The 23433-nt window shown below is 43.3% G+C and overlaps 1 protein-coding gene across 9 annotated transcripts in view; it reads right to left on the reverse strand.

Moving 5' to 3' along the window:
* Window positions 1–15223, reverse strand: part of HNRNPC (heterogeneous nuclear ribonucleoprotein C) — a 32407-nt gene extending 17184 nt beyond the window's left edge. For 2 of the 9 annotated variants that reach the window (XM_004584659.3, XM_058666159.1), the window contains exons 1-2: window positions 15069–15222; window positions 9947–10460 (exon numbers count right to left, since the gene is read on the reverse strand). The gene's annotated coding sequence lies outside the window, so the exon portion shown is untranslated. Of the gene's footprint in view, window positions 1–9250; window positions 9902–9946; window positions 10461–14369; window positions 14412–15068 lie in introns of those variants that run through there. The other 7 variants (XM_058666161.1, XM_058666160.1, XM_058666164.1 and 4 more) reach the window with 7 other exon arrangements.
* Between the last annotated feature and the right edge of the window lie 8210 nt (window positions 15224–23433).

Genomic DNA, 23433 nt, shown 5'->3' on the forward strand with positions numbered 1-23433 from the left:
GAGTCCCAAGGCCCTGGTCCATCGTCTACTGTTTTCCATGCCACAAGCAGGAACCTGTATAAGAATCTGAGCAGCCAGGCTAACAAGTGGCACACATGGTATCCCAGCAGATGCAAGGCGAGGATTTAATCACAAGGCTGTTGAGATGAACCAGGCACAATATTATATAATATAGAATAAATCTTTAAAAAAACAAAGAGTAAGTTTATTTCAAGTACCTTTAAAAAAAAAAATCAATGATAAAATAGCCCTTAGGTACTAACATCACAGACCTATACTGCTGTAATCGCTTATAGTCAAGATATAAATAGTTACAACATGCCAAATGTTTATTACCATTTACACAATCTACATTCAAATTACTTGATACTGTATTTTTGACATTCTCTCCAAATAATGGTAATGGCAGGAGCACAGGTGCTCGGGCCACCCACATGCTCACTTCGGCAGCACATACACTACTTGTACCATTATCTTCTCCGGTACCATCAGCAGAGAGCTAGACTGGAAATGGAACAGCCAAACACGATGGGCACTTACATGAGTTTCACAAAACAACCCATGATATTCTATTTGCTTTCAAAGTCTACATTCAAAATAATCCTGCAAGAAAAATCCATCAAATTTTCTAATTATCAACCACACAGTACCCTGAAGGTGAAGGAAGCCTAGACTAATGTCCAATTAACATACACATTAAGGACATGAAGGATATTCCTTGAATCCTCATCAGGTGATGAAAATGTTATTTTGAAGCACTGACAATAATCTTCATAGATTTTACAAGCTTTCTTTTCCCTACAAAGTAATAGTCTCAAATTTTAATTTTTGTGCAGTGGCATATGCAACATAATCTCAAATTGCCAGACACGGGACTTGATGTAAGAGTAAAAATTGTGGGTTTTTCCTCTTAACATTTTTAAAGATTTATTTATTTTTATTAAAAAAATATAGAGAGGAGAGTCAGAGAGGAAGATCCTCGTCCAATGACTCACTCCCCAAATGACTGGAGCTGAGCCAATCCAAACACAGGAACCCAGAGCCTCTTCCTGGAATCCCACATGGGTGCAGGGTCCCAAGGCTTTGGGCTGTCCTCAACTGCCTTTCCAGGCCACAAGCAGGGAGCTGGATGGGAAGTAGAGCTGCCAGGACCAGATCCCAGAGCCTCTTCCTGGAATCCCACATGGGTGCAGGGTCCCAAGGCTTTGGGCTGTCCTCAACTGCCTTTCCAGGCCACAAGCAGGGAGCTGGATGGGAAGTGGAGCTGCCAGGACAGATCCCAGAGCCTCTTCCCGGAATCCCACATGGGTGCAGGGTCCCAAGGCTTTCAGCTGTCCTCAACTGCCTTTCCCAGGCCACAAGCAGGGAGCTGGATGGGAAGTGGAGCTGCCAGGACCAGATCCGGCACCCATATGGGATGCCGGCATGTAAGGCGAGGACCCTAACCACCATGCTATTGCGTCAGGCCCTTCTCTTAATTTTTAAAACACGGAGTGGTGCAGCACACTGGCTCAGTGGTAAATCCTTGCTTTGCACATGCCCAAGAGTACACCAGTTACTGCTTTACCTCCCTTCCAACTTCCTGCCTGGGAAAGCAGTACAGCATTAACCCAAAGTCTTGGAACCCTACACAGGCGTAGGAGACCTAGAAAAATCTCTTGGCTCCTGCCTTTGGATCAGCTTATCAGAGACCACTGGGACCCCTTGGAGAGTGAAACAGCTGATTAAAGATCTTTCTCTTACTGTATATCTGACTTTCCAGTAAACATTTTTTTAAAACATGTTTTTTTTTTTTTTTTAAAGGGGGATAGATTTTATTTTAAAAGTAGAATTAAACTAGGGTGGTAGGGCAAATTAAACAGAGATCGGGTTCACTCAAGAACAGAACTTCATGGGCTCGGCAGCGTGGCCTAGTGGCTAAGGTCTTTGCCTTGATCCCATATGGCCGCTGGTTCTAATCCCGGCAGCTCCACTTCCTCTCTATCTCTCCTCCTCTCAGTATATCTGACTTTGTAATGAAAATAAAATAAATCTTTAAAAAAAAAAAAAAAAAAAAAGAACAGAACTTCATTAGTCACCTCCAAGAGGGTACAGGGCCAAAAACCTGCACTGTCCTTTGCAGCTTTTCCCAGGCTTATCACCAAGGAGCAGGACTGGAAGTAGAACAACAGATGGCAAGTTAAGGCTCAATGCCAGTCCTAGTCGTTGTTTTTGATTTTCGTGAAACTACACGTGAAAAAAAAAAAAAACCCAAAGAGCATAATACTTTCCTCTTAAAGAAGGAGCCAGGAGCTTCCTTCAGGTCTCCCAGGCAGGTACAGGGTTCCAAGGCTTAGGCTGTCTTCACCTGCCACTTAGACACAAATGGGGCCTCCAGAAAATGAACTGGCATCCGTATAGGATTCTGGCGTATGCAAGGCAAGGACTATAACCACTAGGCTATTGCAGAATCAGAATCACATTAGAAGAAAAACCTGGTGTCTTCTAACGGTCTTTAACTGTCTAGTAGAAATCGCCAAAGGATCAGATTGAAGAGTATTTTTTAAGACTACATTTTCCTAGCGCAGCAGCTAAATTCACCATGAATACGCCAGCACCCATACAGATGCTGGTTTTAATACTGGCAGCCTCACTTCCCATACAGCTCCCTGCTTGTGGCCTGGTGTTGTGGGCTAAAGAGTTGATTAGTGCTCCTTTTGGAATGGGCAGGAAAGGGAACTGGGCTTGTGGTTAAAAACACCTAGACTAACTGGACTCATCTGCATCCACTATCTTGCTAAATGAGGGTGTGGGGGGAGCATCAATAAAGCCAGAATTTGCAGAAACTTCTATCATTATTTGCCTGTCGGTGCTTCATCCCCAGACCCTCTCCCTGTCCATGTTACTGACTGTTGATCAGAGCAGCCTGGGAAAGCAGTCCAGGACAGCCCAAAGCCTTGGGACCCTGCCCAAGTTCTTGCCTTAAATGTGTTGAGATCCCATATGGTGCCTGTTCTTGTCCCGGGGGGTCCGCTTTCCATCCAGTTCCCTGCTTGTAGCCTGGGAAAGCAGTCGAGGATGGCCCAAGGCCTTGGGACCCTGCATCCCCACAGCAGACCTGGAAGAGGCTCCTGGCTCTGGATTGACTCTGCTCCAGTGGTTGCGGCCCCTTGGGAAAGACAGCCACCGCACAGATCTTGCTGTCTCTCCTCCCATCTGTATATCTGCCTTTCCAATAAAAATAAATAAAAGTTAAAAAAAAAAAGTACATAGACAAAAACTACCTTTCAACTCTAAGCTTCCCCTTCACTGCCAACAAGTACATAATATACCTCAAGCCTGGGAAAGCAGTGGCCTTAAAGCAGTAGAGGACAGCCCAAAGCCTTGGGACCCTGCCCACACGTGGGGAGACCTGGAATAGGCTTGTGGCTCCTGGCTTTAGACCAACTCATCTCTGCCTGTTGCGGCCACTTGGGCAGTCAATCAGATGAATGATCTGCTTCTCTGTATATCTCACTTTACAACAGAAATACATCAATCTTGGGCCAATGTGGTAACCTAGCAGCCAACGCACTTGTGTTGAAACCATAGAGATCCACGTGGGCGCTGATCTACTCCTGGTAGAATAGATCCAGATCCCTGCTTGCGGCCTGGGCAAGCTGGATGGCTCATAGCCTTGGGACCCTGCCCCGCTTGGAAGACCGGGAGGAGTCTCCTGGCTTCTGATCAGCTCAGCCCCAACTGCTAAGGCAGCTTGGGAAGTGAGTCAGAGAGAAGATCTTCCTCTCTTTCCATATATCTTACTTTCCAATTTTTTTTTAATTTTAAAAAATAATTATCTTCACTAAATGATACAGGTTTCTCTTTATGCCTTTGTGTATTTAGATAAAATTACTCTGTAAAACATGACTTGGTGAGCAAGACAGGGCATTTAAAGCCTACCTAAAAACCTGAAACACCTGAGAATGCCAAGGAAATGTTCCCGTTTCCTCTTGCTTTAAAGACTGTAAGGAGTCTGGCTAAAGCAGCCTATAAAAACAGGTAAAGTCACAAGGGGCACAACAGATCATGTGTCAGTCACAGTAACTTGTCAGATAAGTGTCAAGTAACATATTTCTCAAACATTACACTTCAATAGGATCATTCATGACAACATTTAGGATGTACTATTGGAGAGGGATAAAGGAAATATAAATTTCATTAATACACAACAATGTTGACAGGAAATAGGACCAAATAAAGGCTAATGTGTTTCATGACACATGTTAAAAACAGAACTGCTATCACGATTTTCGGCATGAAAACCGGAGCTAAATTAACTGACAGGCAAGATTAGTCTGAGGAAACACTTTGAAACTTGGAAGTTGATATGCTTGATTCTAGAGAGCAATCAGGCAAATAACCGAATAGGATGGAATGTTGCTGTCAATACTAGAGCCCAGGCTGTTTATGTAACAGCAGGTCTGAAATGGCCCAAGTAGACAGTGCAGCTGAAGAATCTATACAACACACATTAGGAGAATGAGCAGCCAAAAATCACAAACACCTAACTGCAAAGTAGAAAATGCTTCACGAAGACCAGTGGCAGAAGCACTGCTAAGGGTTTGGGTCATCCTCTACTGCTTTTCCAAGCCATAAGCAGGGTGCTGCATGGGAACTGCAACAGCAGGAACAGGTACCAGCACCGCTTTGGGATACCACTGTCTGAAGCAACTGAGCCATTAACACTTGACCCAAGATTAGGGTTTTAAAAGGACTATTTGGGGCCAGCGTTGTGCAGTAAGGCCAAACTGGCATCCTGTAGTCCTAGCTAAAAAACTGATCCTACTCCCTGCCAATATGCTTGGGTAATGCCACAACTGTTTGCGACCCTGCACTCACAGACCTGGTGGAAGCTCTTGGCAACACAACTTTTTTTTTTAAATGTTTGTTTATTTGTACTAGAAAGCCAGATATACAGAGAGGAGGAGTGGCAGACAAGATCTTCTGTCCACTGATTCACTCCAAGTAGCTGCAATAGCCGAAGCTGATCCAATCCGAAGCCAGGAGCTTCTTCCAGGTCTTGCACTCTGGTGTAGAGCCAAGGCTTTGGGTCATCCTTGAGTGCTTTCATTGACCACAAGCAGGGAGCTGGATGGGAAACAGGGCTGCTGGGACACAAAAAGGGGTTCACTGGGATGCTAGGGTGTGCAAGGTGAGGATTTTAGCCATTTACAGTGCTGGGCCAAGACCAGCAATATCTTAAAGCCTCTTGATAAATTCCTAAATACACAGGATATTCTATAGATATTAAACATGGTCCTGTTATATGAACGTGTTCTGAGTGCATACTCCCCGTACTTCTTGTTCAAAGTCCCATTTTTCCTCATCATGTGTGCTTTCAGATTCTGATTAATTTCATGTTTCAAAATTCAAGCTTCTCTACGGGCTCCTACAGTCTGTTCCCTTACTGGCATCTCCTCAGATTCATTTTCTGTGCCCCTTTTCCTCTTATTCATCACAGCACTGTTAGTCTTCATTTATGAAGACAATTATCTTTTTAAATCATTCCTATGAACAATTTTCAAAAAAAACCTGATACAAATAATATCTCTACATGAATAACGATTAATGCGTTCAAAGAACAAAGCACTGTACTAGCCAGCCTTTCACCCTGCTAGAACACCTAACACCACATTACCTTTCAGGCCATGTCATTATTCTTTCTTGGTTTTGTTTTTTTTTAAAAAAAGATTTAATTGACAATCAGAATCATTTTCCAGGGCTGACACCAAGTTACAGCACTCTGAGGTGCCAGTATCCCATAGACACCAGTTAATTTTTCATCTGCTTCACTTGATCCAGCTCTCTCCTTATGGCCTGGGACAAACAGTGGTGGAAGATGTCCCAAGTCCTTGGGACCCTGCACCCATATATCTGAGACCCATAAGAAGCTCTAGGCTCCTGAATCAGCTCTGGATGAGCTCAGATTTGGACCCTGCAGCTACCTGGGGAGTGTGCCAGCAGATGGAAGATCTACCATCTCCTCTCTGTAAATCTACCTTTCAAATAAAAACATTTCATTCTCTAGTTCACTCCCAAAATGGCAACGGGCCAGGAACCTCACTTGAATTTCCCACATGGGCATAGGGACCAAGAGATTTAGACCAGCTTCCACTGCAGGACACTGGATCTGAAGTGGAATAGCTGCAATTCGCAGGCATACTGGCAGTTACAGGTTTAACCTTTTATGCCATAACACTGGCTCCAGTATCTTCTTTCAACTCTAGATTAATCTGCCCCTAAGTCATTTCTTTTTTTTTTTTAAAGATTTATTCATTCTTATTACAAAGTCAGATATACAGAGAGGAACATCTTCCGATGACTCACTCCCCAAGTAAGCGCAACGCCCGGTGCTGTGCCGATCTGGAGCCATGAACTTCCTGCAGGTCACCCACATGGGTGCAGAGTCCTAAAGCATTGGGCTGTCCTCAACTGCTTTCCCAAGCCACAAGCAGGGATCTGGATGGGAAGTGGAGCTGTCGGGATTAGAGCCGGTGCCCATATGGGATCCTGGTGCGCTCAAGGCAAGGACTTTAGCCTCTAGGCCACGCCGCCAGGCCCCCCCCAAGACATTTCTAAAATAAAAATGACATTTCTAAAGATATAAATCATATACTATTCCGATGGTTATTCTCTCTCAGGGGCTCATACTTTACTCATGCTACCAGTTTGGCATGATCTGGCCTTAATGTAAGACTAAAACAGTGCAAACCATCTCTTCAAAAGTATTCAGGGCCCAGCGCAGTGGCTTAGCAGTTCAAGTAGTCGCCGTGAATCTGCTGGGATCCCAGATGGACGCTGGTTCTAATCCTGGCAGCCCTGCTTTCCATCCAGCTCCCCGCTTGTGGCCTGGGAAAGCAGTCGAGGACGGCCCAAAGCCTTGGGACCCTGTACCTGCGTGGGAGACCTGCAGGAAGTACCTGGCTCCTGGCTTGGGATTGGCACAGCACTGGCCACTATTGTCACTTGAGAACTGAATCATCGGATGGAAGATCTTCCTCTCTGTCTCTCCTCTTTATATATCTGACTTGCAAATAAAAATAAATCAATCTTTAAAAAAAAAAGTAATCTCCACTGCCATTAGCATCTGCACTGCACATCTTGTACTACAGCAGAGGACGGCGGGCAGAGCAAATTGATGAACTACCTCAGTCAAGCTTTGGTAGCAAATATCTGGGTAAATGCAGACTCTCAAGTGGACAATATCAGCTAATGGACATTGCGAGGATTTTATTACCCTTTGATAGGCAAGACAGCATTTCAGAATTACTAAAAGCAAGTAAGCAGAACCCTGGCAGCATGCTCCACACCAGGGAATCTGCGATGACGTCAGGTGGCCAAATGTGGTATCTTCCCTTATCTGACCCCGTTCCCTAACATACAGAAGGAAGAAAAGGATAATTTGGAAACAATATTCTCACCCACTTTTCCCTAATCCTTGACCTTTCACACACTAATAAACTACAGAACACCAAAAATAAATTTTAACACTCCACTGCACCCACATCCCATATGGGCACTAACTAGTTCAGGTCCTCGATGGTCTACTTCCAAACCAGCTTTCTGCTTTTGGCCTGGAAAGCTGTGGACGGTGACCCAAGTGTGGTACCCTGTACTCATTTGGGATGCTCAGAAGAACCTCTAGGCTTAGCTGGCCAACGGTAGCCAATTGAGAAATTAACCCGTAGGTGGACATCCTACAACTCTCCCTCATTCTCTGTATGCTTTTCAAATAAAAATAATTTCAAAATACAAAACAAAAAACCCCAAAAGCATTCCCCAAATGCTTTTTACAGGACCTGTATCTTAGTTTCCTATGAAATGGGTTTGAACAACTCTCCCAAACCTTAGGTGAGGAGTAAAATGAGAATACAAGACAAGGACCATGCAAAGAGCTGTCAGTATAGCAGAGACTTGGTCCATGTTCCCAAATCTTCCATCCACTGGTTCTCTACCCAAATTTGCAGTGCAAATTTGAAGCCAGGAACCAGGAACTTCTTCCAGGTCTCCCTCTTGGGTGCAGGTTCCCAAGGACTTGGGTCACTATCCACAGCTTTACAGGCTTTGGGGTCATAGATGCTCTACTGTTTTCCCAGGCTACACTACGAGCAGCTGGATGGAAAGTAAAGGAACAGCCAGGACATGAACTGTGCCCATGTGAGATCCTGGCACTTCTAGGAAGGAGCATTAGCCAACTGAGCCATTTTCACCAGTCCCAAGTTGTTAAAAATTTTAACTTCAGGCCCGGCAGTGTGGCCTAGTGGCTAAAGTCCTCGCCATGAACGCCCTCAGATCCCATAGGGACACTGGTTCTAATCCCAGCAGCTCCACTTCCCATCCAGCTCCCTGCTTGTGGTCTGGGAAAGCAGTTGAGGACGGCCCAAAGCCTTGGGTTCCTGCACCCGCGTGGGAGACCTGAAGGAAGTTCCAGGTTCCTGGCTTCGGATTGGCGCAGCACTGGCCCGTTGCGCTCAATTGGGGAGTGAATCATCGGATGGAGGATCTTCCTCTCTCTCTATGTATATCTGCCTTTCCAATAAGAATACATAAACCTTCAAAAAAAATTTTTTTAACTTTACCCTGAATCTTCATATCATTCTGAAGACTAACCAGCACTGATCTATTCCTACCGCCCTCCAGAACACACCGAATTCCTAAGGCTAGCTGTTTTTGGGTCATCACTTCAAGAGTTTAGCCCTAAATCTTCCCATTATTCCCAAGACTAATTTGTAATGATCCCTTCTATTGCAATCAGGAATTGTTCCTGATTTGGATGTAGAAATTAACCTGACTTCTCTGCTCCTGCAAATGAAAAGCCTCTAAGCCTTTTCTCAAATTAAAAAAAAAACTTGCAGTTAGTATTGAAACATCACAGCATCTCTCCTCGAATTTGATTCATGTTAATATTTAAGGAGGTAATGCTTAATGCACTCCAAAACGTTGTCACGAACCCCAGGATTACCCAAAATAATTGACAATTTTTACTAATGTAAACCTAACAAAGTTTACCTGCTCTCTCCGATTACTGAAATCAGCCCAACTTAATTGGAAAATTGTTATTATTCCCTTAGGTTACAAACAACTGGGTTGCTTCCCTCTTGCAAACAACTCAAAATAAGCCCACAAAAAGCTTAACTCAAATAGTTCTGGAGACTATACCTAGACCACACCAACCAGAATCTATTTCCTAGCCTTTGCAATGAAGCCAAGTGGACCTCACACCTCTTACCATCACCCAGGAAGGGTGTACATCTGTTCCGAAGGCCCCCCTGGCTCCAGGTCATCCTGGCTGCTGCTGCTCCAGGCTGGGCATCCATGTTGCTGCAGCTTGTGGTTTGTGAGGGGTAGTGTACAGGAAAAGCAGGATGGGATTTCAAGGGAAACAGGAGGAAGATGGCTTTCCGGGAAAATGCCATCATCATCATAGGTGTTAAATAGTACCACACACATTTTATTGCAGCACAGTTTAAAAATTTAACAAATCAAAGATTAAAAATAAAAAAATAAAAATAAAAAAAATTAAAAATACAGACGTCCAGAGATGCTCTAAAACAGTTAAGTTAAAGATCAGGAAAAATAAGGTCACAGACTTAACAGCCAGTAAAATTATTTCAGTGTAGGGAAGGGGTTGAGGGGTTGGGGGGTGGGGTTGGGAGAGAAAAGGTTTATGTGATCAATCCACTTAAAAATGCTAATGCTTTCACTTTCTCTCCCAAGATACAAAACTCCAAAGTCAATCAGGAGGTTGTAGAAATTCTTACAAACACTCAGAAAAACTCGATCTTAATCCGGTTAAAAATCATTAGTGTCATCATCATCATCATCATCACCATCATAAGTATAATAATAGTAACTAGTAATAACAATAAAAAGGAAATCAGCGGAAAGTCAGGAAAAATGTAAAAAAAAAATTGGAATAACTTACTGTAGCTGAAGATCAAAAAAATCTCACTGTAAAAAAACAAAAATAAAAATAGCCCAGATTAGAAAAACGGGATGTGCAAAAATGTCAAGTCAGTAAAGTTCATTTCTTTTCTTTCCAAAAGCAGTTTCCATAAAAACCGCAAGGGTGAAGTTCTCAATAGCAGACAAGCAAAGCCCTTTCCACATCATCAATCAATCTTAAAAATACACGAGGAAGTAGAGAGGTCAGTTTATGAGAGACTAAAAGGCTCCTCCTCCTCTAACCCAACTGCTGCAGAAAAAATACAAATAGAAATTTTAAAAATTACATCTTATATCCAGGTCCCGTTTTTGGAAACAATTAAAAAAAAACACCTGTAAATTTGCTGTAGTGCACACCAAGTTGCATTATGTTTAAAATGTCTTTATAAAATCAGTTTTAGAATGGGAATGTGTGTGTTCTGGAAGGGAGGGGAAAGGAGGTTAAAAATCAAAGCTGAGCTCCAGTGAGTAGGGATGGGGTTCGCCTTGCTGCCCTGTGAAAGGAGAAGGGACAGATTGAGTCAGAGTTCCTCAGAAATGTTGTGCCCTAAACCCCCAAGACAGAAACATCTGTCTACCGAATCGAGCACATTTTGGAAAACATTATACTTGAATGGGATGAGGAGTCTCTAGAATCGGCACCTCTACCAGGGACTGTATGAAATGGTTTAACAGGTGACTGGAAGTAAATAACATGTCAGTATACCCTCAAAGGTCTCAAAAAGAGTGCCTATGTTTAAGCATTTTTCTTTAATCAGCAGTTTGGCCAAGGAAATACAGAAAAATTAGGCAATGAAAAGAGATGAAGTGAACAAACATCAAATACGGAGAGCATGATGGCAGTTACTCATAGGCTTTAACATTAAGTTCATGTAGTTTTTCCTGCAATACAGACTGAAGGAAAATGATGTATCATGAAGATTGCTGATGATTCACCCATTCTCCAAACCAGTGAGTGACCAAACTATAAGACCTGATAGATCTTACAGTTGGGGGAAAAATATCATAAACACGGAGTATCTTATTCCATTTACTGTTAACATGAAAAACCACATGGATGGAGGGGAAAAGAGATTATGCAACTGAATATGCACATTAACATCATAAAACAGGCCAAAAAAAGAACTATGGTCCTTACATAATTTCTTACTATTTCTGTAGTTCATGGCTTATCAACTAATACATACAGTTGCAGGAATCTTACACATAAACCCACTTGAAAGTAACATACATGACACAAAGTTTTATCACTTAAAGAACTGCAATTAGACTATAACTTCTTGTGGAAACAAGCATGAATTAATTGCACACATCTTTCAATATTTAGTTGTAAATCTTTATATCAATAAACTAAAAAATTAAATTGGAATTTTCTTATAAATGTTCTAAATGATCGTGTATCAATGATTATAAATGGGATATCTGTAACTCAAATTTCAACTGCATAATTTAAAAAAGTCCAGTTCAGGCACTAATTATTTCCTCATTTGATGCATAAAATGTACACTCACATGTGATGTGCTTCAAGTTAGTATCTGAGAAGTAGGCAAGATTGCATGTACCAAATTTTCAGGATACGGAGTGGGTGTTTACATCTATTGCCCACATTACAGGCTTACTCAGCTTTGCAATATGCAGAGCAATTGGACTGCATTTGGCTCTTTCAACCCTTTCCTGACTCAATCTTGCTCTTCTAAGCATTTTGAAAGTAAACCAATGCACAGGAGCTCCTCAAGAGAGAATTTTTAATTTCTCATGATATGCAAACTTTACTACTGTTTCACAAGGCCCAAGACTTAAACACTTTAAAACAATAAAGTGGGCTCGGTGCCATGGCCTAGTGGCTAAAGTCCTTGCCTTAAACACGCTGGGATCCCATATGGGCGCTGGTTCTAATCCCGGCAGCTCCACTTCCCATCCAGCTCCCTGCTTGTGGCATGGGAAAGCAGTTGAGGACAGCCCAAAGCCTTGGGACCCTGCACCCGCGTGGGAGACTCAGAAGAGCTCCTGGCTCGTGGCTTCGGATTGGCGCAGCCCTGGCCGTTGCAGTCACTTGGGGAGTGAATCATCAGAAGACCTTCCTCTGTCTCTCCTCCTCTATGTATATCTGACTTTGTAATAAAAATAAATAGATCTTTAAAAAAATAAAGTGAAAAATAAGAATTTTATCTTATAGTATCCAGAAGTTAATCCACATTCCAAGACAGTAAGTAAATTCAACTGCTGTGTTGTGCTATCACACAGAAGAGACCTAACAACTAAGGTTAATTCTAACACTTTCCAGCTTTATTCCTATATTACATTGTGAGATCTATTTCTAAAGGGGTACTGAATTATACCAGTCAAAAGTATCACTACCAGGGCCCAGCGCCGTGGCCTAGCACCTAAAGTCCTCGCCTTGAACGCCCCGGGATCCCATATGGGCGCTGGTTCTAATCCCGGCAGCTCCACTTCCCATCCAGCTCCCTGCTTGTGGCCTGGGAAAGCAGCCGAGGACGGCCCAAAGCTTTGGGACCCTGCACCCGCGTGGGAGACCCGGAAGAGGTTCCTGGTTCCAGGCATCGGATTGGCGCGCACCGGCCCGTTGCGGCTCACTTGGGGAGTGAACCATTGGATGGAAATTCTTCCTGTCTGTCTCTCCTCCTCTCTGGCTTTCCAATAATAATAAATCTTTTTTTAAAAAAAAAGTATCACTACCTAGCCATTATTAAATATCTGAGTTAACTAGAATTTAGGCAGTGGGGAGTACTCTCCTAACAGTTCTGCCATCAGTGTGCGCCTGAGCCACTGTGCAGCTTGTAAATTGGTAACCTCCACCCCCTAGCTATCAATTCTTTAAGCACACTATGTATTAGAACAGCAGTTGGAGCACTAAGGCTTCAAATATTTTCTGAATCCAAAAGAAAAAAATCTATGATAAACTGCTTTTAAATTTCCCAAATTTCCTACAACTAGTAGTTCTGGTTTAGTCAATCATTTAAGAAAATGTAGTTTGTGCAAAGCATAACTTTCCTGTTCCCAGTAAGTATACATTCAAGAATGACCTAATAAAGCTCCATAAAGGTAACAACAACAAAAAAATCATTTGAAGATTGAAATAGTCTTTAAGGCAGTTAATACTAATCTATAAAGCTGCTTTTATCAAAAATGCTTCTGTGCATTTTTCATCTTTTGGAATAAACTACTAAAGAAAATTTTATGTTATACAACATTAACAGATTTGCACACTATTATCAAAAGGAGGGACTGAAAGAACTAGTTCCTACTATCTCTTAGAGCAAGATTCTTGGAACTTTTAAATTTCCAAGTTATTATCTTTTGCTCACCGCTTAATAGAGTACTTTAAGGACTAGTTTTAGTCTTAAAGGACACTCTGTCCAAAACAAGGTCACCTACTATGTCAAGCCCTCTAGAGATCTGATTACAAGCAAGCTAGCTTTAAATTCTCTACAGAAGGCAGGCAGTGAAGGTAGTGTTCAAAAACTAGAACATAGCAACAAAAAGGTCAGAAATTTATAACCGAGTCATCCTTTATTACACTATTACTCTTTGGACATCACAAAAGTTACCAATGCTTACCAGAGAACACATCTAACATGTTTCTGGTTTTAATTCAGGAGCAAGTTTCATATATTGAGAGCAATTTTTGATATCTTCTACATTCTGACCCCACGGCACAATAACAGTAACTGCCCATACTCATTTCTAACATTCCTCTCAATTTGCTAGTATTTTTAATAAATAAAAGCTTTTCTAAAATCAGGTGCTGTCTGTACCTCATTTCTGATCACTCAGCGATGAACTTGTTTTAATTAAATGCCTAATATCATTGATTTTATGTTCTACAAATAATTTTTTTAAAGGAATGAATGTGCAGTATTGGTTTAAGCTATGCGCAATAGCTATAGTTTCAGAGAGGTGAGAACACAGTGAAAAACTAAAGCAGGCAAGTTCCCAAACAATTCATCTAATACTAAATGCCTAGGCAATATTTTCCACCTTAATAAGTATCTTAACCAGTTGTCAGCAACTTTCATACAGGCATACACTTAAATGTAACTGAGCATTTCTGTCCACAATCACATGGGTAAGAAAATTAACGCCAGATCATCTCGCAAAACTGATTTTGTTTGTCATGTGAGAAGTAACCATGGTAATAAATGCCAAGTTTCTTAGTATTTTTCCGGAATTGAGTTTGGGAATTTCCAGCTACCTTGTGACCTCTGTAATTAGGGTCTTGTAACAATTCAATATGTTTAATATGTCGTGTTCCGATAACCTAGGTTAAACCATGTGACCTACCTATTGGTTAAATTCCTTACTAGTTCTGCCAGTAATTTAATGAGACTCGGCCACCAATACTCTCATGCCTAAGTCTCTTGTCTGAAAAGGATGATACCTACCTCACGCAAAGTTCCACTAACTTATTTGAAGTGATTTGTAACCTGCAGACAAAAAGTTAAGTTAGCTGTAGTTACTGCGATTATATTAGAGTAAAATATTGCCTTTGGCAACTATAACTAAATGACTGCTTCGAGATTCATCATCTTCTCATAAAAAGTAAAACCGAAAACAATCAGTAAAACACAAAACCTATTGTCAAATACCGTTTTGGACCATGCGGCACGTTCCGGAATTCAGTTGCAGTTACCTCTACTTAGTTAACCTCCCCCACTCCCCGCCCGATTTTTTCATTTAAACAATCGAAGGTAGTACAAGGCACCGGTGCTGCATTCACTCCAACCACATATTAGTATTTTTTTTTCCTGCGTTTCCATAGCTCTCCCGAAGTCCTCCGGATCGTAGAAATCAAAGGAAAGCAGCCGTTAATGCAGAAGGGAAAAAAGGAAAAAAAAAAAAAAAAAAGACGACGTTTTTCCTGCCGCTCGAGACGCAGGGGACGACGGTAGGGTGAATCTGCGCAAAGGCTGGAGGCTGAGGCCTGTAAATCTCGCTGCCGGTTCAAACCTAATTCCCAACGCTTAAAGAATAAATGGGGCCCAGAATACGCTATGGAGGTTTCCCTCGGCTTCTCTCCCTCCCCCACCGCCCACGTTCCCCGAGCTACCCAGCGCCTCCCCGGGGTCTGCCCCTCTACTTACCAGGAGCGGGAGGGAGAAGAGATTCGATTTTGAATCTCTCACTCCCGAGTTCGACGTGAAAAGACCAAAGGCTGCTCGACGTCTGCAACAAGGCCACAACCGCTCAGTCTCCGTCTCCTCACAAAATGGCCCCCGAGTCTCCTCCGCCGCCGAGGCGAAGGCCTGGGCCCCGCCCCATCCCAGCGAACATTCTTATTGGCTTTGAGTTTTCTCGCTCCCGCTGCTAATTAGACAATTCTACCGCTCTTCACAGTACTACCCAATCATAGTCAGCAGTGGGTGAGACTAAGCCAGAGAATTTCCACATGCGTGAAAGAAGCTGGTTTGTAATTGGTTGATAGTGCTGTCATTTATAGCCTGGGGAATGCTTATTGGCCACTGTACCAGACGAAGTGCTGGGTGGAAATTCGCCTTTGTATCGCGTACCGTTTCACATCCGGGTATTCGAAAGACATGATTGACGGCCTCACTGACCTATCGCCGCTCTTGAAAGTGCCTCGGGGAAAGTGGGCCCACAGCCGGAATTCCCGCGGCGCGGGGGCGGGGAAGGGCGCGGGTGGAGTCCTTGAGTTGGCGCAGGTGAGGTATGGTCGCCTCAGGCCTAGGAAAAGCAAGAAGCGCCAACTGATTCCTACTTCGCACTGAGTGGATAAAGAAAGGCCGTTTCTTTGAGTAAGGAGGGAACGGGGAGGGTGAGCTCTTGTTCAGCTGTAAAAAAGGAATAGGTCCTTGCAGTATTTCCATCCGCATATCCCCTCGCAGTTCCTGACAATGCCTTTCCTCAGGCCCTTTCTCGAGCAACAACAACGTAAATCCTGCCCAAACCGACTGAATGCCCCGTTTCTCTTTAACACAAAACAAAAGGGAAAGCGCTGGCCTGGAATAAAAGGGCGCCAAGCCCGTAAACCATCACATTTGCCTGTCCCTCTGAATCTGAGCCCTAATCCTCAAATGGCCTGGTTCCACCTCCCCCTACCAGTCACCGCCTTCCTGTCGTTCGTACTGCAGGAACCTCCCCCGCAAAAAATAATCCAGTCGGCTAGCAAGAGGGAGATTCCTCAGGACATATCTCATCTGTGATGAAGCCGATAAAGCAGGGTGCCGAGCGCTATTATCATCTTCCTTGGTATTTTAAGGGCTTTATGCATTTGCAAATGCAATTTTTTTTTTTTTTTTTTTTTTTTTTTTGGTTGACAAGAAAGCGGCTACTTTGGGAGGGGAGGTGAGAACCTTTTACATGTTCATCTGGATCACCGCTTAAAAAATATATTTATTTGAGAGGCAGAATTATACAGAAGAGGAGAGACAGATCTTCCAAACACTGGTTTACTCCCAGAATCTCTGCTGGAGTTAGGCAGATTCCAGGAACTTCTTCCCAGACTAGCACGTGCATGACAGGTACACAAAGGCTTGGGCCATTGTCTTATTTTTCCCAGGCAAGGATCAACGAGTAGGATCCAAAAAAACAGGCCACACGCAAACCAGTTTCCATAAAAGTTGCCGGCATTGTAGGAGGTTTCTTAATTCACCAGGCCACAATGCTAGCACCCAGGGAAACTTTGTTTACTTTATGATTTTTTTGATCAGTTTTATGTGTTGCTTTAAACTTCTTTTAAAGGAGTTTACTTATTTGAAAGGCAGAGTAACAGAAAAAGAAGGGGGCAGGTCTTCCATTTGCTGGCTAACACCCCAAATGGCAGCATTCACTTGGACTGAGCCAAAGCCCAGGAACCAGGAGCTTCTTCAGGGTCTCCCATATGGATATTGAGATAAAGCAGTTGAGGCTCTCTTCTGCTTTCCAAGGCACATTACCAGGGAGCTGGATTGGAATTAGCACAGCCAGAACTGGAACTGACACCCTTATGGGATGCCAGCACTGCAAGTGGCAGATTAGTTTCAAATACATGCTATTTTCTTTCTTTCTTGTGTGTTTTATGCAACACTTCCTCAGAGGGCTTCTGGCTGTGGATCAGCACAGCTCCAGCCATTGCAATCACTGAGGGAGTGCATGAAATAATGGTTGATCTTCCTCTCTGTCTCTCCTCCTCTGTATATCTGACTTTTATAAATCTTTAAAAAAAAATTGTAAGAGATTTAAGAAATTCTGGTGAATGTCAGCCATTGAAAGTATATTGATTGGGCTCTGCAGTGTGGCCTAGTGGCTAAGGTCCTCGCCTTGATCCCATATGGCCGCTGGTTCTAATCCCAGCAGCTCCTCTCTATCTCTCCTCCTCTCAGTATGTCTGACTTTGTAATAAAAATAAAATAAATCTTTTTAAAAAAAAAAAGGTATATTGATTTTAGGTAGTATTTTTTTTTAAAGATTGTATTTATTTTATTACAAAGTCAGATATACACAGAGGAGGAGAGACAGAGAGGAAGATCTTCCGTCCAATGTTTCACTCCCCAAGTGAGCCGCAACGGGCCGGTAAGCGTCGATCCGAAGCCAGGAACCTGGAACCTCTTCCGGGTCTCCCACGCAGGTGCAGGGTCCCAAAGCATTGGGCCGTCCTCGGCTGCTTTCCCAGGCCACAAGCAGGGAGCTGGATGGGAAGTGGAGCTGCCGGGACTAGAACTGTCGCCCATATGGGATCCCGGGGCGTTCAAGGTGAGGACTTTAGCCGATAGGCCACGTCGCCGGGCCCCAAAGTAATTTACTTTTACAATGCATTTTTCTAAATTTAAAAATACTTATTTGAAAGATAGAGTAAGAGAGAGATAAAGATGTTTGGTTTAGTGTTACTCCTCAAATACTTGAATATCTACACTGGCTGGCTGGGGATGGGCCAGACTAAACTTGGGAGACTAGAACTCCTTCCAGGTCTCCCAGTTGGTTATCTGCTCAATAAAAGTTACTATTAGCAGTAGTAGCAACAAAATGATTAAGAATATTACCTAGGGCCCGGCGGCGTGGTCTAGCGGCTAAAGTCCTCACCTTGAACGCCCCGGGATCCCATATGGGCGCCAGTTCTAGTCCCGGCAGCTCCACTTCCCATCCAGCTCCCTGCTTGTGGCCTGGGAAAGCAGTTGAGGATGGCCCGATGCATTGGGACACTGTACCCGTGTGGGAGACCCGGAAGCGGTTCCAGGTTCCCGGCATCGGATTGGCGCGCATCGGCCCATTGCGGCTCACTTGGGGAGTGAATCATCGGATGGAAGATCTTCCTCTCTGTCTCTCTTCCTCTGTGTATATCTGGCTGTAATAAAATGAATAAATCTTTAAAAAAAAAAAAGTAAATTACTTTTTAAAAATGCTTTCGTGTTTCTTATTCCCTCACTCTCTTCTTTTCCTACCAAAAAATTGTTTTTAGATTTCCCTTTGTCTTCTTTGCTCCTCTTCTAATTTTCATCTCAGCTGTGACCTAAATCTGGTTTCTGGTGGGTTAAGCCATCTTTAACTCATTTGCCATCTGGTCTCCTTCTGGCTCCAAAGCACAAGGTTTTATCCTCTGATAATTTATCCTGCAGGAAATCTTCATATAATTGGCACAGTGTTTTTCTTACATTTCACTATTAGAGCTCATTTAAGCTATTGTAGTGGGAACTGATCATTTCAGCAAAAATCTATAAAAATGCTATTTGATAAGCCTGGACCAAATTGTTTCAAATATGAAATTGTATTTCATGTAATATGTGAGGAGTCAAGGAGATAGGAGGCACTTAGGGTTTTTCTGGTACCCAAGTTAATTTTTCCAAATATAATATTGTATTTCTTCCCCATGTCTTATCTTCCCAACAGCATGTTTTTCTTCTTTTTTTTGTAAGTTTTTTTTTTAAGATTTCTTTTTATTTTTACTAGAAAGTCAGATATACAGAGTGGAGTAGAGACAGGAAGATCTTCCATCCAATGATTCACTCCTCTTGTGACAGCAACTGCTAGAGCTGAGTCAGTCTGAAGCCAGAAGCCAGGAGCCTCCTCCAGGTCTCCCAAGCGGGTGCAGGGTCCCAAAGCTTTGGGCTGTCCTCGACTGCTTTCCCAGGCCACAAGCAGGGAGCTGAATGGGAAGTAAAGCCGCCGGAATTAGAACCGGCGTGTCCAAGGCGAGGACTTTAGCCAGTAGGCCACGCTGCCGGGCCCAGGAATTGTGATTTAATGAATACAGTTTTAGTTTTGCAAGGAAAGAATATTCTGGAGAGTACTGAATATTTAAGAATGGCTAACTTTGTACTTCAGTTTAAATAAGTGTTCCTATTTTTTTCCTGTAGCCCTAATCAACTATGTAAAGATTATAAAAAAAAAAAAGTGATCCTATTTTCATTAGCTGATAGGATTACAAATATGTTTCACAATTTTTTTTGTCTTTTTGAAGACACAGCAGATTTATTAATTTGTAAGATATGGAAACAGACAGAAAGAGGTCTTCCATCAGCTAGTTTTACTCCCTGGCTGACCCTGAGAGTCAGGGTTAGGCTAGGCTAAAGTAGGAACCAGATGCTTCGTCCAGGTGTCCTACAAGGGTGCAGGGATCCTTCCCAGGTGCATAAACAGGGAGTTGGACGGGAAGTGAAACAGCCAGGACTCAAACCAGTGCTCTGATGTGGGATGGCAGTGTTGTAGGCTTCAACTTTAACCAGGTCATCATAATTTCAGCACAATTTCTTGAATGGCACGGGATCCCATATGGGTACCATTTCGTGTCTTGGTGGCCCTACTTCCCATCCAGCTCCTTGACTGTGGCCTGGGAAGACAGTAGAGTTTGGCCCGATAGCTTGGGACCCTGCACACATGTGGAAGATCCGGAAAGAGCTCCTGGTTCCTGGTTTCAGATCAGCTCAGCTCCAGCAGTTGTGGCCACTTCTGCTGTGAATCAGCACAAAGAAAATGTTCCTCTCTGTCTCCCTGTATATCCGACATGTTTATTCTCGTGAGCTCAGCCTTTTTAAAACTTCTGCATGTGCAGAACAAATGAGACTTTCAGTTCTTTCTGCTCCAGAGAAAAACTGTCCTCCACTCACCAGCATGGTGACAGTTGGCTGAGCCACGGTCCTGAGCATGCCCAGAGTTGTCTGAGATCCGCCCATAGCAGCATTGCTGTGGCTGGGGGAATTTCTCGGATCTGGGGCTTGGACAAGCTCAGGATTCGCCCAGCGCCTAGCAGCAGTGGATGGGGAGCTAGGATTCGCAACAGGAAGCCTGGCCCAGCACAGATTCCCTAGCCACAGTCACGTTGCTGGGATATCCAGACTTACCTGGACTCCTATTCTTTTTTTTTTTTAAAGATCTATTAATTTTTATTGGAAAGGCAGATTTACAAAAGAAGGAGAGACAGAGATCTTCTGAACACTGGTTCACTTCCCAAGTGGCCACAATGGCCGAAGCCAGGAGCTTCTTCCAGGCCTCCTATGTGGTGCAGGATCCCAAGGACCTAAGCTTTGAGTCCTGTACTGCTTTCCCAGGCCATAAGTATGGAGTTGAATGGGGAGTGGAGTTGCTAGAACACAAACTGGTGCCCATATAGGATCCTGGACCATGCAAGGCAAAGATTTAGCCACTAGGCTATCGTGCTGGGCCCACATTATTCTTTTTACAGATTTTTAGAGGGAAAAATAGAGACAGGGAGGGTTCTTTCATTTGCTGAATCGGTATGCAAACTGTTGCAACAGGGCTTTTCCAAATCCTGGAGCTTGGGGCTTTTTTGTCAGTCTCCCACTTGGGCGCAGGGGTCTAAAAACTTAGACAATCTTCTACTTTTTTTTCCAGGTGCAATAGCATTGGTGGGAAGTGGAGCAACCAGGACTGAACCAGTATCCACAAGGGCTTGTGGCAATGCAAGTAGCAGCTTAGCCCACTAAGCCACAGCACTACCCCTATAAACCTTTCTTTATTCTTATTAAGGACCAGTCTCCCAACACTAGTAAATTTCTGCTAACTTCCAATCTAACAAATATGTTTACAGTTCCAGATTTCGTAGAGGAGTTGCTGTGGATTGCTTTAGCTGCTGTTTCTCCAGGTAAAACATGTGTCAAGTTAAAAGTGCAGCCTTTGTACTCTGATCAGCCAAGAGTTAACATCTCAGAAATAAGCAGGATGGGATTAGCTCTTCTAACAAGCCTGGAAGACAAGAGGATTGGCACCCAGAGGACACTGGAGCTCAGAAAGGACCTGCGGAAAGTTTTCTGAAGGAAGCAAGAACAGTAAGTATAGAACTGTTCATACTTTATTATTCCCATTTCTTTTCCTGATGTGGTTTTTGGGAAGAGTGAGATGAATTTAAATCATTTTGTATGGCACTTCTTGACTCTTAGACATCCAGGTGCAGCATAACCAACTTATCACTAATCCTGCCACTCAACCCTCTCCCACATCCAACCACTCATCAAGTCTCCCAGTTCTGCTTGCTCGGTACATTCACAATCCATCCCTGGTCTCCTCAATTCCCAGCTTAAGGCTTCTTCTTCCCTAAGCTATGGAAGTATCCTCCCAACACTTTCCTCTCTTCCTGCCTCTCTAAGTAACATCAAATGAATCTTCCTGACATGCTTCCACAACTTCAATTCCATTGCTCTGATTGTGGCCAGCACTGAGACAGAAGCTTAAGTCACTGTTTGCGACACTGGCACCCCATAGCAAGGTGTGTTTGAGTCTGGCCACTCCCCATCTGATCCAGCTTCATACTAATGAGCCTGGTAAAGCAAGAGAAGATGGCACAAGCGCGTGACCTCTACCACAAACATGGGAGACCCAGATGGAATTCCTGGCTCCTGGTTTCAGCCTGGCCCACAATTAACTGTTGTGGCCATTTGGAGAGTGTACCAATAGATTTCTTTGTGTCGCCCCTTCTTTTCCTGTTACTCACCTTTCAAATAAAAATTTTTTACAAATGAATGATTGGGCGCTGTGCGTCTTCCGGGCCCGCATTGCCATGGTGGCCCGGGCTGGCGTTGCCCTTGGCCCAAAGGCGGGACGCCGAGATCCACGGTCTGGCAAGAGATTTGATAGCTGTAGGATTGGGTGTTGCAGCTGTTGCATTTGCAGGTCACTATGCATTTCAGAGCTGGAAACCTTTAGAACAAGTATTCACAGAAACAGCAAGGAAGATTTCAACTCCGAGCTTTTCACCCTACTATAAAGGAAATTTGAGCAGAAAATGAGCAGGCGAGAAGCTAGTCTTATTTTGGGTATAAGCCCATCTGCTGGTAAGGCCAAGATTAAAACAGCTCATAGAAGAATCATGATTTTGAATCACCCATATAAAGGGGGATCACCTTACCTAGCCACTAAAATAAACGAAGCAAAAGACGGTAGAATCAACCACCAAGCACTGACTGATGTTAAAGAGTTGAACTGAAGGAAGCAAAAGGGGATCTTTGAAGGAAAAAAAATCCTGCACGGTCTGAAATACTGATGTTGACCACAATCTATCTTTCAGCACTGAGCAACACAGCAATAAAATGCTTTATTACCTTTCAAAAAAAAAAAAAAAACAGAAAAATGAATGATTGAAGTAATCTACAGAATGTACAAAATTTATTTTTAAATTAATATATTTTAATTACAAAAATATGCATATATTTTCCATGCATAATATGTTCTGAATTATGTAAACATTGCGGAATGGTTAAGTTGAGCTCATATCATGGGCATTCCCTTACATATCCTCTTTTTGTACATGGTGAAAACACAGTTTATTCTGTTGGCAATTTTCATGAATCGAATACACTGCTACTTAACTATAGTGACCACAGTAAGTATCTTTAATTTATTCTTCCTGAGACTTTGTATGAGGGTTAGGGAGATGTTGATCCAAGGATGTAAAATTTCTGTGTCTTATTAACAAGGTTTTCCATTTCTTCCTCCTTTAGTTCACACAACTCTGTTCCTCAAACCCTTCTTGCCTCCCGGCCACTGTCTGGAGTCGCCCTGCTCTCTGACGCTCCCTGACTGTTCCAACTGTCCACTCTGCATGGAGCACTCTGCAACTCTAGCTGCAACACCTCTGTGACCGCAACCACCCTTCCCCAGAAAAGCTTGACCAGATCCTTCACACAGATCTGGCTTTCCTCTTCCTCCCTCCCTCCCTCCCTCTCTCTCTCTCTTTTTAATATTATTTTCACTGGAAAGGCAGATATGTAGACAGAAAGAGAGACTAAAAGATCTTCCCTCCTCAACAGCTGGAGCTGAGCTGATCTGAAGTCAGGAGCCAGGAGCTTGTTCAAGCTCTCCCACGCAGGTGCAGGGTCCCCAGGCTTTGGCCCATCCTCTACTGTTTTCCCAGGCCACAAGCAGGGAGCTGGATGGGAAGTGGAATAGGGATTCACTTCCATATAGAATGCTGGTGGCATTGCTGGCAGCAGCTGTACCACAACACTGACCCCTAATGATTCAGTTTCTGAGAGCAAGGTCTTTGTTTTACTTGCACATAAA

Source organism: Ochotona princeps, chromosome 6 (genome assembly GCF_030435755.1).
Source record: "Ochotona princeps isolate mOchPri1 chromosome 6, mOchPri1.hap1, whole genome shotgun sequence".
NCBI lineage: Eukaryota > Metazoa > Chordata > Mammalia > Lagomorpha > Ochotonidae > Ochotona > Ochotona princeps.